Source organism: Anser brachyrhynchus, assembly GCF_964034855.1.
Source record: "Anser brachyrhynchus genome assembly, chromosome: 2".
Lineage (NCBI taxonomy): Eukaryota > Metazoa > Chordata > Aves > Anseriformes > Anatidae > Anser > Anser brachyrhynchus.
The window spans coordinates 55,863,783-55,880,550 of NC_137695.1; the positions used below are offsets into that span (position 1 = coordinate 55,863,783).

Below are 16,768 nucleotides of genomic sequence, written 5' to 3' on the forward strand. Positions count from 1 at the left end.
TAATATTCCAGAGATACAATAGCAAGAGCAGATTGTTAGAACAGATTTACAGTATTTTTTAGATTAATTCCATTTGAAAAATATAATATTACCTGTTTCTCTAGGCTTACCTTTTTGCTCCTTTCACATTAGAAACGTCATTTCCTTGCTTTTCTGGAGATCTGGCTGCATAAAATCCAGCACCATGAACTAGACCTAGTGTGGGTAAGTAAAGCTGAGGCATGCTTCATGCAAATATAATATTCTGGAATCACTCTCTCTTCTCATCTCACATGTAGGAGAAAAAAATAAAATACAATTATTCAGAGGTTTAAAGTCTGCAGAAAAGTTGGTCAGTCTGACAATTTTCAATAGGCAAAAGCTGTATTCTTGGACCACTAGCCAGCATTCTGTATCATGTGAAGTCTCTGCTCTAAAGAATGAGGACTAGTCAAAGAAAAAATGTTACCAGACTTTTCACACATGGACAAAAACTTACCATTGTCACTGGTCTCATTTTTGGAAACAGCTGAACAGTTTTTGCTGAAATTTATAGAGGGAAAGGGAAAAAGAAAAGCTCATCTCAAGGCTAAAGCTCATCATGGAAAATTTCAGTTCAAAAGATGTAAGTTTGTCCAGTTTATTAACAACTGAAAAGTCAGTCTCACAATATGGAATGTCAGTCTCTCAATATGGAGTCTCAGGCAATTCTAACGTATAATATATATCACTAAACATTTATGTACATGTTTTTTCTATGTACAGTATGGATAGAAGCTCTGGAAAGTCCTCAGTTACAACCCCAACCAGTTCAAGTTGTAACTTTGATTTAGCAAGCATGCTTAGCAGGCAACTCCTAAACAATATGATTACTAAACAGTTTATAATTTATTTGCCAGTGCTTTTAATTACTTTCTGATGCAAAATTGTATGTTAGTATAAACTAACATTTTAAAGAAGCATGTTTATTTCTCTCTGCTGGACTCTGGGTTAGTTTATTGAATACTACTGTTATAGTTTAGAGGAGGGTATTTTTTTGAGTTTTAAAATACATGTAATTGGAAAGAACAGGTAAATACAGAACTGTGACAAAAAAAAAATAATTGCTCAGTACTTACTCACCTTGCTTCAGGCAATAGTATATTTCATAGCTGGGAAAGATGTTATGGAAAGCTGATCAGGAACATCCTGCTATACAGTAGAGTAATTTATCAGATGTGTTATCTGACAATGCTGACTGTGAAAGGACTATTAGGCAATCTTCCTACTAGAAAAGATAAAGGAAGTTTTAATTAGATCCTCTTTGTTTCTAAATTGCTATAGCATGTCTGGATTAACATCTCATTAATAAAGGTACTGCTTATAGTAAATCAAACTGTAACCATGTGAGCAATCCAGTAATCCTTGTCTTTCTTATCATGACTTACAGAATGCCATTCTTCTGTGCTCATTGTTGCTAGAAATGATGCCTTGTATCTATTAATTTTTTTCCTATATAATTAAAATCACCTTGAAAGTGAAAAAGGTGTTTCATAAGAGATGCAAATTTCAGTGTAAAACATTCAGTTCTACATCAAACAGTGAAGAAGAGAGAATCTTTACACCTCCATGCTTTTCCTCATTTATAATGACTGAAGATGACCAGACGTTTTGTATTTTTATAAATTATAGCCTCTTTATGTGCTGTAAAGAAACACAGGTAAGAATCATAAAATCATAGAATATCCTGAGTTGGAAGGGACCCACAAGGATCATCAAATCCTATGCTTCATATTCACAATGAAGTCTCATTTATACAAATTAGAAGAGAAACATTTTTTTACAAATATGCAGAGTGAAGTATAATAAAGGTAGAATTAGACATTTTTTGTCATTTGTAAATTCAAGTAATCAGTACCTAATCTTTAAAACTACAAAGGGCCTTGCCTCTTAACTTTAATAACCAATTCTAATCAGTGACTTGTAGTTCTCCCCATTATTTTCAAGTAAACCAGGGAACTCTCTGACCACACAGCGCTTTAAACTTTTCCGCTGTGCTGTGATAGCAGTTATCATAATTGCAGAGGTAGTGGAATAGTTGAACTTTATTTTTCTAGGCCTTCATCGTGCAAACATTTACATAAATCCTTAACTTTCTGCGTAAAAATAGTCTTATTAGTTCAGTTTGAAGCAGTAAAAAACTGCCTTTTATAGTTAGTACGAAGCCCAGTTTCAACCTTGATTTAAACTAGACATGAAGCTTTCTCACAAAGGCACAAACAGCATGAAATGAGTCCAGTTCTCAGTAATATAAAATATTTTAATTTAAATTTTGACTTTGTAGTTCCAGGTTTGCTTCATGTGGCATAAAACAAGGCATAAAGCAAGGAAGAAAAAAAAAAAAAAAAAGCTGAAATATCAGGGAGCTCCAAGACCAGAAGAATTAGCACAATTTTGATTTGTTTGAAAATCTTCTGGGTGGTGCAAAACAAAAGCAATTTTGTTTCAAATACAACCAAGGAGAGAACTTGAAAACTTTAATTTCTATTGTGATATCATTAATCTTAATCAACATGATGCAGCAGTCAATTGACAGTCCAAATTCACGTATCAGGGCTCTAGGAATGTAAGACTTTGTTCTCTGTAAATATTTGGATAGTGTGGAATGCTTTACTCCTTGCCAACAAAATGGAATATTTTTAAACAAGAGCAAGCTACAAGGCATAGGCCTTGAACATTTTATATGAGTAAGGAAGAAGAAATTGGAAAAGTCCTAAGTCTAATGAAAAAATCAAGCATTTTAATTACTGATATAAAATATAATGGAGCTTCATCTATGTGTTACAGAGAACTATCATTTTAAAATGTCTCCTTGGCACAACAGTAAGAGAGAAAAAGCAAAGTTTTGGTCTTAAGATTTTGTGCACATAAACAGAATTACTATCTTAAATGAAATTAGACTGATTTTAAACTCGAAACAAAACAAAATAATCAAAAAAAAAAACAACAACAACAAAAAATTGTAGCTCTCGGACTGGAGCTGTTGGGAGCTTGCACACTTGCACATTGTAATGCTTAGTTTCCAAGCACTCCTTTCGTTAGGGAAGTCTGCTGTGCTGCATCACATATCTTGACTCCTGTGTGTTATACATGGAATGAGCCAGGACAGACTGTGTACCAACAGCTCTGTCAAAATAATCCAGAAATATGTTTCACCCCCCAGAATATGTGAGGAAATTTCAAGTACCTTACACATAAGAGAAAAAAAAATGCTTAAATTGTACTCATTTGAGAAAATTTCTATAAAGCAAGTCATACTGGTTTAGCTCAGGGACTTGGAGGCTTGGGGAGCTATAACCTATATTACCATGGGGAGTGCCAAGAAAACTCATGTGGCCTCTAGAAATATGCAGTTCCTGTTTTCATCCAGCCAGCTCCTAGTCTCAGTCTCCTGGGAAAACACTCTCACCACCAGTTTACAGCAGAGCTGAGTAGTAGTTCTCAAACTCTGTTGTTAGAGTTATTGCAATGAATAAATAACCAAAAATTCAGTGGATCATGGGCTTGCTCAAATAACTGCTGTGTAGGGTCACTCCTTGACTTTGCAGGACAGCAGTTGTTTTTTTCCATAAAGCTGTTTCAGTGGAGATTTTCTAGAATATAAGCCTTTATCAACTCCCTGTATTTTTCTCCACAGATCTGTTTTGAGGTAAAACACTTTCACTGACAATAATAGCAAAAATTTCTCTATAATTGATAATTGTCTTTAATTAACTTAGCTTTGCCATCTCTACAGTGACTGAAGAGTGTGGTATGTAGGTTTTGTTTTCAGATAAATCAAACAGACTCTAACCCATGAGCCTGTGTATATTGTACTTGGTTTCTCATTATGGTTATTATTATTTTATTTATTTAATTTTTATTTTTTTAATGTATCTCTGGTCCTTAAAAGCCAAGCTCATGTAAATAGTATAAAAATTAGATTAAATTACTTCTGTGGAACGCACTAAGAGATACAAATATGCATTGGTTAAAACCCATTTTATGGTAGATCAGTTAGCGATATGCTTAAACAATATTTCACTCACTGAAAATGCAGTGCTTTCTATGGCAACATGGTTGAGAAGTAGGATGTGTAACAGATTTCACACTGGAGTCCTTTGGGGCAAGATCACTTTCATTCAAAAACTTTAAGGTGTTATTTTCTTTCTGTAGGTGTATAGAGCTTTGGTGTCTGATCTACTGGAAAAAAAAATATTTTTTAAAAGAATGAATAGTTAATTATGCTTCCATAATCCATGACAGCACTTCTCTCTTCCACATAATCTCTATTGATTATCCTAAAGCAAGACTTGAAGAAGTACAGATAGGCTGTTGGGTTTGAAGACCTCTCTCAGTGAACAAAGGTGAGTATGCACAGAGATATCAGTCTCTGAAGAAGCTCAAACTCAATTACAATGCCCTGGAGAGATATACAAAGCAAAAGACAAAAATGGCATAAAATGATTCAGATGAAATGAAAATATCAAATGATAGACAAAAGTTTTTTGTTAGCAACAAGAAAATATACCTCCCAGATAAAGATTGTTCAGAAATTCTCCTTAGCAAATTATCTCGTCCCCTACTTCTGACTAAGAAAGAAGTCAGACAAAGTGTTAATAGCTTTACATCTCATTCATTTTAATGTTTCTTAGTGGTTTCCTATTTAATTTAGAAAACAAGAAAGCTTTTTTTGGCTTTGTATTTAATTCAAAGAAGATACCTGTGTACCTGTGCCACAATCTGCACAGATTTTCCTTTGGCAAGCAGTTGCTAGTAGTAGGGGACAGGGTGGCAGATTCTTGGGAAAAGGCAAGGCGGAGTATCTCTATTGATTTTGGAGGAATGATGCCACCAATACATATAATTAGGCTTTCTGTATTTTTCATCTCCTTGTAAACTTGAAATGGCTGAGTGCACATACGTTTTCTGAAACTGGTAGAACTTCAAATTCTAGTCTTTTATTAGGAAGTAAACTCTTTGTAGCTTCAATATTTATTTTTTTTTTCAAAAAACAATGTAAAATGTAACTACATCCCCAGCCCTCAAAAATGTACTCTTTGTGGTTGAGAAGCACTTTTTTAAGAGTTCACACTTAAAGCATATAGCTACCACAACCATGCAGCAGACCTGGGAGAAAAATTTATTTCTCAGGAACAATAATTATATACAGCTTTACTTCAGCAAAAGGATTTGAACACTTAGAATGCAACTATCATCTTTCCAGGTTTCCGATTCTTTGAAGCAAAATCTTTCTTATATCATTTCATTGTTCAGATTCCACACCTTAATGATTGTATGATTGTACCAGCACAAGGTCAAGCCACATTTATAGTTAATAATGGAATGGGTATAGGTTCCACAAATACTTATATGTCTGCATAAATTACATGCAGGTAGGTCTCGAATACTGTTAAGAAACCAGTAAATACTGAATTGGCTTTTTTTATGAGTACTCTAATACATAAAAAAAAATAAAAGCCTAGCTTTACAAGAGTATCTAATGTCTTGATGCATTGCTTTTTAGTGTTTATGAAATCTTACATAACAGTATTGCACTAAGTCATGGCATCAATAATGTACAAAACTGGATCATGTTGACAGTCTGATTTCTAAAAGGGTCTGAGGTTTTCTAAATGGTCCAATGCTAAAGCACTAGAGAGAATTTATTCTTAGAATTATCTGGTCATGTCCAGATAATCAAACACTAGAGCTGTTTGAATTTTAGGCTTTCGAATGTTTTAACATTCAGGATAAAAGCCTAATCCAACTCTTGAAACTCCAGGAAACTACGATTTCACATTGCCACTGGACGTTATCTTGCCAAAGAGCTGTTTTGTAGCCTCTTGTAATTAACTGTCCCTTATTCATACCTTCAGCAAAGATTTTGATTTATTTTTTTTTCTCCACATCCTTGCAGTCGTTGAGTGAATTTCCATGTGTGCCTGGAAAACAAGAAATTCCAAACAGAGGACAAATCACTTTGGTATCTACTTTCTACTCCAGATATGTAGTGGAACTCATATCTTAATTTAAATGTCCCACTGTGCTTCCTTCATAGGACAGATTTTGCTAGTCTTTTGACCTTAACAAAAGTCAAATCATTGGCCTGTTTTGCAAATGTTTATAATGTACATACCGAAATGTGAATATTTTGACAAGAGTGTTGTTGAACTCCATAAATTACATTAAACCAAAGAGAACAGCAAGATAACAATCAGACTATTACTTTAAGATTGTCATACAACATTATCTAATACCACTGTATCAAGAATGAATTGGAACACTTATGCCCTATATATCATGCAAAAAATCTTTTCCAATTATACTTTGACATTTTAATGCTTTGTTTGCTTTGTTGTTCAGTTTTAATCTCTCTTCTTTACAGCAACAAGATTCAGTAAGAATAATGCAGAGCAGCCAAATATTTATGAGAAATAGAAAAGTTAAAAGCCGAGTTTTGTCAAACTAATCATATTTCCTGGCCTTACATAGGATAGACAGATATCTTAATTCCTTACTTGCTTGAAGGCAATTTACAGCAAGGATATGAATTCAACATTTTAATCTCAGTTTAAAATGTACAACAGAACCATTCACTAATTATACCTCACCATATGCCTTTAATTTGGTTTTCCTGGGAGAAAGGAAAGGAAAATCATTACTCTATGTGATGTGAACTCATTAGGTCAACAACTAGAGATTTAGCGTCTGCAGTCTCATGAGTTCATCAAAATATCATTTTGACTGTCACCACATTACATCAGGGCCTGTTTTGCCACTTCTGTCTTTCTCATTTAGGGAAAAAGAATTCCTGCAGTGTGCATTTAGTACAGTGGTTTCAGTGGGGTACAGAGTTTCAGATCACCTGCAGCCACTTTAGAGGTGGGTATAATCAGGAATCTGAGACGGAAGACTGAAGTCTGTGGAAAGGCAACGGCACAGATGGAATAAAAACTTGAGCAGTCCGAATTTTTAGACATTCATTTCAGACTGCTTCTCCTTAGATGGTATCATAGATTACTATGGAAAAGACTGCAAGAAGGATAAGAAATGAAACTGAGGGAAAAAATGTCAGAAATCTACTTTTTACTTTTGCTTAGCACAAGCAAAAATGTATGAGTTATCAGCAGTGTTGTTAGTCAGACTTTTTGGGGCCTCTATGTTGATTTTAAGCAGAATTTTTGACCTTTTTGTTTTCATACTGAATAGACTAATGAACAAATAAATCCTCATTAAGACTATCTATCCAGCCTCTTGCCGCCTTTGTAATGTGATGTGCTGCCAGTGTTTTAAGAGGGGACTCCTCTACAATGTTTTTCTCTTACCAGATGTGCATGTCCTTGCAAAAAGAAAAGGCAAGAGGCTATGTTTCCATCCCTTTCTGTTCCTGTCACTGCTGAAGACAATACATGATAGCAGAATATGAAGTTATGTAAGGATAAACCCTATAAAAGGTTGTGAAGGCACCTATCACTGTGAAACAGTTTGAAGACAGTTACTTGGAAAACCCTGTTCTCCAAAAGCCAGCTTCTTCATATGAAGATTTGGGAGGAGGGGGTTAAGCAGGGTTGTTTATTTTTGTCTTTAAGATCCCTTACCAGCTGATGCTGAGGGTTTGACTCTCTGCCTAACTGATTTATATGAAGTTTTATACTGATTTTATATGAAGATTTATATGAACTGATTTATCTTCACCTCTCATCCTATTTTTCAGCAGTCAAAACTCTTGATGGCATTCCAACTGGTTTGTACCTCAGCGAAGACAAAACCCTAATCGTGGTTGCTGGCTCTTTTCCTGCAGTAAAATCTGGTCTACAGTAGAAAAAGACTGGAACAGCTTCCTTTCAAAAATTTGATCATTCCTTAGTGAGGCAAATAGCTATATTTGCTGATACCTAACATTTCTGTAAACCGTCATCTCTGTGACAGCATTAAATAAGCCAATGTAGTGATGCATGTTTTATTTCATTTGCATTTTTTCATTCCAGTATTGCTTTTGTCATTGTAACCCACTGATAACACTGTCCTCTCTATTAGAGCATTTCTCTTGGTATCTTGGATCAGTAGACAGACCTTTTACAGAATAAAAATTTGAGTACACTCCATGGAAGCTGGAAAGAGCTAGGGTCTGCCTCATCATTGCAGCTGAATGCATCAGATCTCTGCCTGTGTAATGTCATTAAAGTCACTGAAAGGACTGTCACTGCACTTATTAAAATATCTATTTTGAATATGACAATAGCTATTTTGGATATGATTGGGCAAGCCCAATTCAAGTTCTGAATATGAGCACAGTTTTTATTCAGAATGTTGCAGATTGGCATTTCTGATGGAATAAAGGAGAACATAAGCCAAGCAAAGCTTCTGTCCATAGAAATTCCTCACAACATAACCACATGGCGTATCAGCTTAACACAGGACTATATAGTTAGACTTAGTATGAGAGGTAGACAAGTTTCAAGTTGATTCTTATTTTATCTAAACTGAACCCCTGAAGAAACACAGTTGCTTTGAATATTATTTATTCTCTCATCTGGAAGAAATAACAAAAGTGAAGACAAATTACAGCAGTAACTAAAGCAGCACTTTTATTGTACTTTTAAAGCACTTGAGAGCTCGGTTACAAAACAGCTATAAGGAAACCGAGAACTTTCTAATTCTTAAAAATGAGAGTTTTTATCACACACACAGGTACACAAGATCACTTACTTTAAAGTTGAAATCTTTCACTGAGACTGTGATTTATGCCTGAGTGTTGTCGAGATTCAGTAATTATAGTTTTTATTTCATACTGGTTTTCTTTGAGGAATGATAGTTCTGAAGCCTTGGTGTTTCAGGCTTCTGAAAGAATTGGCTCCTTTGTCTTTTTATAACACATCAGCTCATGTACAAATGAGTGCCTGACCTTGCTCCACCCAGTTGCTCAGTTTACTATTTTATTATTTGCTCTTCAGTCCTCTGCCCAGAAGTCACTGTTGAGAGGGTATATGTACATATAAAATTGTTGAGAGGGTGTATGTACATATGCAGCCAGATAATTCTAATTTAATGTTTCTATTGCCATTTCACAGATCAGGAAACAGAGCGCAAAAAGATTATTTTTTTTTTTCAACAGTGCTAAACTGATGTGAAGAGTGCGCAGTATTTATAAGTCAAGCAACTAAATACAGCTTTAACAAAGGAGTGGTGTTGCTTTTTCTCAAATAAATTAATGAATGTAATGTTTTATAATAGTGTTCTTCAGTCATTTCACCTTCTTCATCCCCTTACATACTTCTCTTCAATCTAAAAGAAGAAAAATAATTTCTCTTGATAACCCAGATAATTATCTCAAAAAAGGAAAGTACCTCCCAATCTACATCATAGTACATAATCCTCAGGATGCTATATATATATAATCATTAAAATCCACACATATTGCTGTATTTGCAATGCAGATTTTTTAAATCACATTTTAGTTAAAACATTCTCCAGCAAGAATCATTTGTGTTGAAATAACGTGTATGGTGCTGACATCTGTAAAGTAATAACTAGAGACTGTGGGCTGTGCTGTTTTAGAGGGCTGACCAACATAGGGCAACTGTAGTTACAAATATTTTGCATACAGCACCTGAAATATTCTCCAACTTCACTTCTTATGTTTTCACTACTATTTAGCTTCCCTAAAAAAAGATCCCTCATATACTACTGTATTCTGGCATCAATATCATACATAGTATCAAACTGAAGTTTCCATAAAAATTATCATAAGCATTTTTTGGGGGGTAGGTATTTACACATGGTCAGAAGGAGCTTTAAATACAGAAATTTTGGAGGAGAAAATAAGGTCTAGAAAATGAAGAATGCGGGCTGTTATTTTTCAGTTTGTTTGTTTGTTTGTTTTTTGTTTTTCCCTAGCTAGGTCAAATTGGACAGTATAGCACTACTCTGTCATTCAATATAATCACAGAATAGCTTGGGCTGGAAGGGACCTTAAAGATAATCTATTTCCAAGCCCCCTGTTGTGGATGGGGATGCTACCCACTAGATCAGGTTGCTCAAAGACCCATCCAACCTGGCCTTGAACACCTCCAGGGATGGGGCATCCACAACTTCTCTGGGCAGCCTGTTCCAGTGCCCTACCAACCTCCGAGTGAAGAATTTCCTCCTAACATTCAATATAAATCTCCCCTCTTTCAGTTTAAAATTCTTCCCCCATGTCCTATCATGATCCACAGGAGAAAAAAAAAAAAGTTCTTCATCTTTTTTATAAACCCAATTTAAGTATTTAAAGGATGCAATGAGGTCTTCATGGAGCCTTCTCTTCCTCAAAATGAACATCCCCTGCTCTCTCAGACTTTCTTCACAGGAGAGGTGCTCCAGCCCTCTGATCATCTTCATGGCCCTACTCTGCACCTGCACTAACGGCTCCAAATCCTTCTTGTGCTGGGGGCCCCAGACCTGGGTGCAACACTAAGAGTGGGGCCTCACAAGGGCAGAAGAGAGGGGGACAATCATCTCCCTCGAGCTGTTGGCCACTCCTCTTTTGATGCAGCCCAGAATGCAGTTGGTCTTCTGGGCTGCAAGTGCACACTGCTAGCTGATATCAAGCTTTTCATCCACAAGAACCCCCAAGTCCTTCTCTACAGGGCTGCTCTCAATGAATTCTTCACCCAGTGTGTACTCATCTCTGGGATTGCCCTGACCCAGGTGCAGCACCTTTCACTTGGACTTGTTGACCCTCATTAGGTTCACATGGGCCACTTATCTAGCTTGTCCAGGTCCCTTATTTCTGTTGTAATGACTGCACCACACATTTTGGTGTCATCTGCAAAGGTGCTGAGGGTGCACTCAATCCCACTGACTATGACATTGATAAAAATATTAAACGGTACTGGTCTCAGGATAGACCCCTGAGGGACACCACTCATCACTGGCCTCCACCAATGACATAGAGTCATTGACCACCACTCTCTGCGTGTGACCTCCAAGCCAGTTCCTTATCCACTGAATGGTCCACCCACCAAATCCATTTCTCTTCAAATTTCAAAAGGATGTCAGGTGTCAAAGGCCTTACAGAAATCAAGGTAGATGACATTGGTTGGTTTTCTTTGTCAACCAATGCAGCCACCCCATCACAGAAGGCCACCACAATGGTGAGACATGATTTGCCCTTGGTGAAGCCATGCTGGCTGTCTCAGATCACCTCCTTGTCTTGCATGTGCCTTGACATTGCTTGCAGGAGGATCTGTTCTATGACCTTTCTGTTTGTAGCCTTCTGGTGAGGCTCACCAGTCTGTAGTTCCCTGGGTCCTCCTTTTGAGCCTTTTTTAAAATGGCAGTGATGTTTTCCTTTCTCCACTCATGAGGGACATCACCTGACTGCCATGTCTTTTCAAATATGATAGAGAGTGTCTTGGCAACTACATCAGCCAGTTCCCTCAGGGCCCCGGGATGCATGTCATTGGGTCCCGTAGACTTGTACCTGTTCAGTTTCATCAGGTGGTCTGGAGCCTACTCTTTGCTTACAATGCGAGGGACTTTGCTGCCCTAGCCCTCATCTACAAGTTCAGGGAAATGAGAGATATGGGAAGCCTGACTGGCAGTGAAGACTGAGGCAAAGAAGTTGTTGAGTGCCTATAGGTATATCCAAATAGAACGAACTGAAGTTGCCCTATCTTTTGTGCCATCTCAAAAAGTATTTAGCAGCCCCTTAAATCGCATCTTGGAGTCTTACTCATATGAATTTTCTTCTTTCTGTTTCCAGTCAAGGAAGTCCCCATCTGACGGAACTCTGAGATAGCTCTAATATGACCTGAAAATAATGCTATGCTCGTTCTGTGAACATCTTCTTATTCTTTATTCACTGTTTCTTGGAAGTTCAGATTACCTTTTACAATAGAGAAAAAAATACTGGTCTTTGTTTCTCAACATGTTCTTTCATAGTTAAGTACAATATTTTGATTTGCTCATACACATTCTATAATGAAAAAAAGCAATGTAAACTAGTCCATTTGTCACAGTTGTGCACACCATACTCTGGAGTTTTGTCACAAAAATATATTTTGGACAAGATCTGGGGTTACTTTGTGTATTTCTCAAAATAATGTGTTGCAAATGTGAAGTAACCAGAAGTTCCTAGCTTATGTATTTATATCATGCAATGTGGACATATGGTTAGAAGTCACAAAAACAGACTTGTTACCCTTCAGGAGATTAACATTCATGCTATTGGCAGGTCAGCACTGAATAACCTTCCAGATACTTACAATGAATTGCAAGTCATAAACTTCTGGCCCTAAACACTGGAATACTCTCAAGTGAAATTTTTCTGATCTTTCTGTTCCCTTTCTGAAAGGAAGGACAACAAGGTCACTGAAAATAAGCCTTATAAGAATACTAGATATATTGTTATATCAAGGCAGTCACTATTGACTCAAGTTCAGAAAAGCACTTAGATTTATTTTTGAGCATTTAAAAATTCCTAAACACATTCCCTACTGGGACTAAGAATTACTAAATGATATCCAACTGCTCAGTACTTTACTGAATTAGAACTCAGTTTTCATTGCAGGGACTGACACAAACTGAAGATACTACTGGAGAAGGACATTCCTTTGTAAGACTCAACAGTTGTATCTCTGACCAATACAAAACAATTGCAACAAATTCTCATGACAGCCTTTTACTCAGATCAGACAGTGGAGCACACAAGATGTATCTTCTGGCTACAGAAACGTGCAATTGAAATAGACGAGAAGAAAAATAAAAAGCAAAAACAAAAAGAAAAAGAAGAAAAAGAGAGATGTTTCTCTTAAACTGACATAATCTGAATCACAATATTCTATTAAATATTTTTGTGGTGTCCAAGTTTTCTATTTAGTAAAAAACTAACAAACAAACAAAACCAAAGAAACAAGAAAAAAAACCACTAAAATTATAATAATTTAATTTCAAATGTGTTTTTTTAATCTACTGCTATAAACCACACAGATATGTATTAGCTTAGTTTACTAATCCTTATAAGGAAATTGATTTACTAGTTTTTGTTGTTATTGTTATTTGTTTGTTTGTTTGGTTTTGGAGCTTGCATATGTATATATTCACAATTTTGAAATGCATCATTGCTTACCTCTTTGTAAGTGTAAATGCTGTGGCTCAGTTGCTGGAAGTCTATTTATTTCTGTTGAGGCGGTAGTTCTGGGTGAGCAATCAAGACTTTACAGAGAATGCTAGAAATCTACTTCTAAACCCTTGTCCAGAGAAAGCTATTCTTTCCAGCTGGACACCAAAAGTCTTCACTACTGCTTATCAAATAAAGATCTGAAAAGGGAGGAGGAGAAACTGCAACCACGGCAGAGGTGTGGCTCTTGGAGCCAGATGAGAAGGAAGCCCCTGATTTAGGAAGTCCCACATGCAGAGAGCACAAATTTTTCAAAAGACAACACTGAAAGCCAGACACCGTGTGAAAATCTGCACAATGGTTAAATATGTAGTAGTAACCAGACCAGTGTTTTCAAACCTAATACACATATTGTGGAATATAGATAAAAGCCCTGAGCAAAATTAGATGATGTTAAGGAATTTTCTACTTTGTTGATGTCTCATTTAATAGAACGTGCAAGACCTTGTGGAGCCTTTTGGAGCTTTGGCTTAGCAGTATGAACAACTTTTTGTGAATCACTTCATATTGCAAATCACTGTGTCTTCTACAGATGTTTTTCATTTAGACTAATTAATTTTTTCTAGGGCACTAATGCCAAGAAAAATGTGATGCAGGAACACACAGCTTCTCAATACCAAGAAAATCCTCTCTGAACCTAATAACAAATCTAAAATGCCAACTCCTTGCCCTTATTCCTGTTCAGGGATAGTATGTTAATATGCATATACTATATAAAACAAACAATTTTCTCAAATTTTCTATAGTTTGCATTATGTAGAGAGAGGAGCTAGATCCTCCTGAAGGTTCATTTTGATTTAAAAAAAAACAAAACAAAAACAAACAAACAAAAGCAAAGAAACAAAAAATTTGCTTTTATATCTCTGTGTTTGAATCAAAATTTTAAATGAAGGTATTAATTAGAAACTGGCCACGTGGCTCTGCTCATACCTGTGCAGATTATTTATTTATTTATTTATTGAGTCTACTAGTGCTATTGTAATTAATAACCGTGGTGTTACCTTTCTATATAAGAGCAAAGTAATTTTGTGGGGTATGTTTGGTTTTTTTTGATTGTTAATTTTTGTTTATTCTTATGCCCTTATGCTTTTTAAGACTATCCCATCACGACAGGTAGAAGCCAGGAAGAAAGTTTTTCTAAGTTGTCCAACCAATTATTTTTACAGGTAAGCATTCTAAACTTATGAAATTGTTAGGACACAGATTCATATTATTTCATTGGAAAAGTGTTCATGAAAGACTCAACTATTGTAAAAAATATTTCTCTGCAGGAAGGTTGTCTAAACAAAATGAGTATCTCAGTAATACATTGTACTGACCGTTCATCACTATGGTGGGCTGGATTAGAATTAATGAACTTTTTTATTATTATTTTTTTTATCAGCGCCACATGAATCTTAATTAAAGGTTATTGCACCAGTCAGCCAACATAAATGTGAAATAAAACAGATTGTTTGCAGTGTAGATCATGCAGCACCTAAGGAATCAGTATGATTTAATTTTATAAATAAGTTTTAGAAAACATCTTCTCTCTGCCATTGCTTGTTTACAAAGTCTGAGACTAGATCATTTTTAAACGTTGTCAGTGTATGCCACACTTATGCATATCTTTTGCTTTAGTTATCATTGTGATATGTGAATGTGTGTGATTGTGAACGGCTGAGTGGTGCTTAGCTGCCATCCAGGTTAAACCACTACAGGGGGTTGGCAAACAATATGGACATCCTGGTGGGGGTCTGTTATAGACCGCCAAACCAAGATGAAGAGATGGATGAGGCGTTCTATAAGCAGCTGGCGGAAGTCACTCAATCACCAGCTCTTGTTCTCAAGGGAGACTTTAATTTCCCAGACATATGCTGGTAATACAATACAGCCCTGAGGAAGCAGTCTAGGAGGTTCCTGGAGTGTGTGGAAGACAGCTTCCTGACTCAGCTGGTTACTGAGCCTACCAGAGGGGGTGCCCCACTAGACCTGTTGTTCACAGAGAAGGACTGATGGGAGATATGGTGGTAGGGAGTTGCCTTGTACAGAATGACCATGAAATGGTAGAGTTCTCTATCCTGGGTGAGGTCAGGAAAGGGGGTCAGTAAAACCACTACCTTGGACTTCTGGAGGGCTGACTTTGAATTGTTCAGGACGTTGGTAGGGAGGGTCCCTTGGGAGTCAGTCCTGAAGGGCAGAGGGGTCCAGGAAGGTTGGACACTCCTCAAGAAGAAAGTCGTAAAGGCGCAGGAGCAGGCTGTCCGCATGTGCCATAAGATGAGCCAGCAGGGAAGAAGATCAGCGTGGCTGAACAGGGAACTTTTGCTGAGTGTCCAGAAGAAAAAGGGAGTTTATGTCCGGTGGAAGAAGGGGCAGATAACTCGGGGGGAGTACAATGAAGCTGCCAGCATATACAGAGGAAAGATCAGGAAAGCTAAGGCCCAGTATGAGCTCAACCTGGCAGCTATGGTTAAGGATAACCAAAATGTTTTTATAAATATATTAATATATTATTTAAGAGAAGGGCCAAGTAGAATCTCCATCCTTTACTGGATGCAGGGGGGAGAACATGACTACTGAGGATAAGGAAAAGGCTGAGGTTCTTAGTGCCTTCATTGCATCTGTCTTTACTAGCCAGACCACTTATCCTCGAGGTACTCAGCCTCCCGACCTGGAAGTCTGGGACGAGGAGCAGAAGAAACCCCCCACAGTTCAGGTGGAAACAGTTAGAGACCTGCTGCTCCACCTGGACTGTCACAGGCCCATGGGACCAGACGGAATCCACCCGAGGGTGCTGAGGGAGTTGGCGGATGTAGTTGCTGGGCCAGTTTCCATCATCTATTAGCGCTCATGGTCAACCAGAGAGGTCCTAGATGACTGGAGACTTGTTAATGTGATGCCCATCTATAAGAAGGGTCATAAGGAGGACCTGGGGAGCTACAGGCCTGTCAGCCTGACCTCGGTGCCAGGAAAGGTGATGGAACAGGTCATCTTGAGTGCAATCATGCATCATATGAGGGACAACCAGGGGATCAGGCCAAGTCAGCATGGGTTCATGAAAGGTAAGTCCTGTCTGACCAATCTTATCTCCTTTTATGACCAGGTAACCTGCCTGGTGGATGAGGAAAGGCTGTTGATGTAGTCTACCTAGACTTCAGCAAGGCCTTTGACATGGTCTCCCATAGTGTTCTCCTGGAGAAGCTGGCAGCCCATGGCTTGGACAGGGACAGTCTTTGCTGGGTTAAAAACTGGCTGGACGACTGGGCCCAGCGAGTGGTGGTGAATGGAGTGAAACCCAGCTGGCGAGCAGTCATGAGTAGTGTTCCTCAGAGGTCGGTGTTGGGGCCCATCCTCTTTAATATATTTATTGATGATTTGGATAAGGGAATTGAGTGCACCCTCAGCAACTTTGCAGACAACACCAAGTTGGGGGGAAGTGTCAATCTGCCAGAGGGTAGGAAGGCCCTGCAGAGGGACCTGGACAGGATGGGTCAATGGACAGAGGCCAATGGGATGAGGTTCAATATGGCTAAGTGCTAGGTCCTGCACTTTGGCCAAAACAATCCCATGCAGCGCTACAGGCTTGAGGCAGAGTGGCTCAAAAGCTGTGTAGAGGAAAAGGAT

General features: G+C 37.6%; 1 long non-coding RNA gene across 1 annotated transcript; it reads right to left on the reverse strand.

Annotated features, from left to right (window-relative positions):
• Nucleotides 1–1,450: 1,450 nt before the first annotated feature.
• Nucleotides 1,451–8,976, reverse strand: LOC308188812. Its single transcript, XR_013945789.1, has 3 exons — nt 8,710–8,976; nt 5,871–5,942; nt 1,451–4,197 (listed from the first exon to the last, which is right to left on the reverse strand). It is a non-coding gene; the product is annotated as an uncharacterized lncRNA (long non-coding RNA).
• Between the last annotated feature and the right edge of the window lie 7,792 nt (nt 8,977–16,768).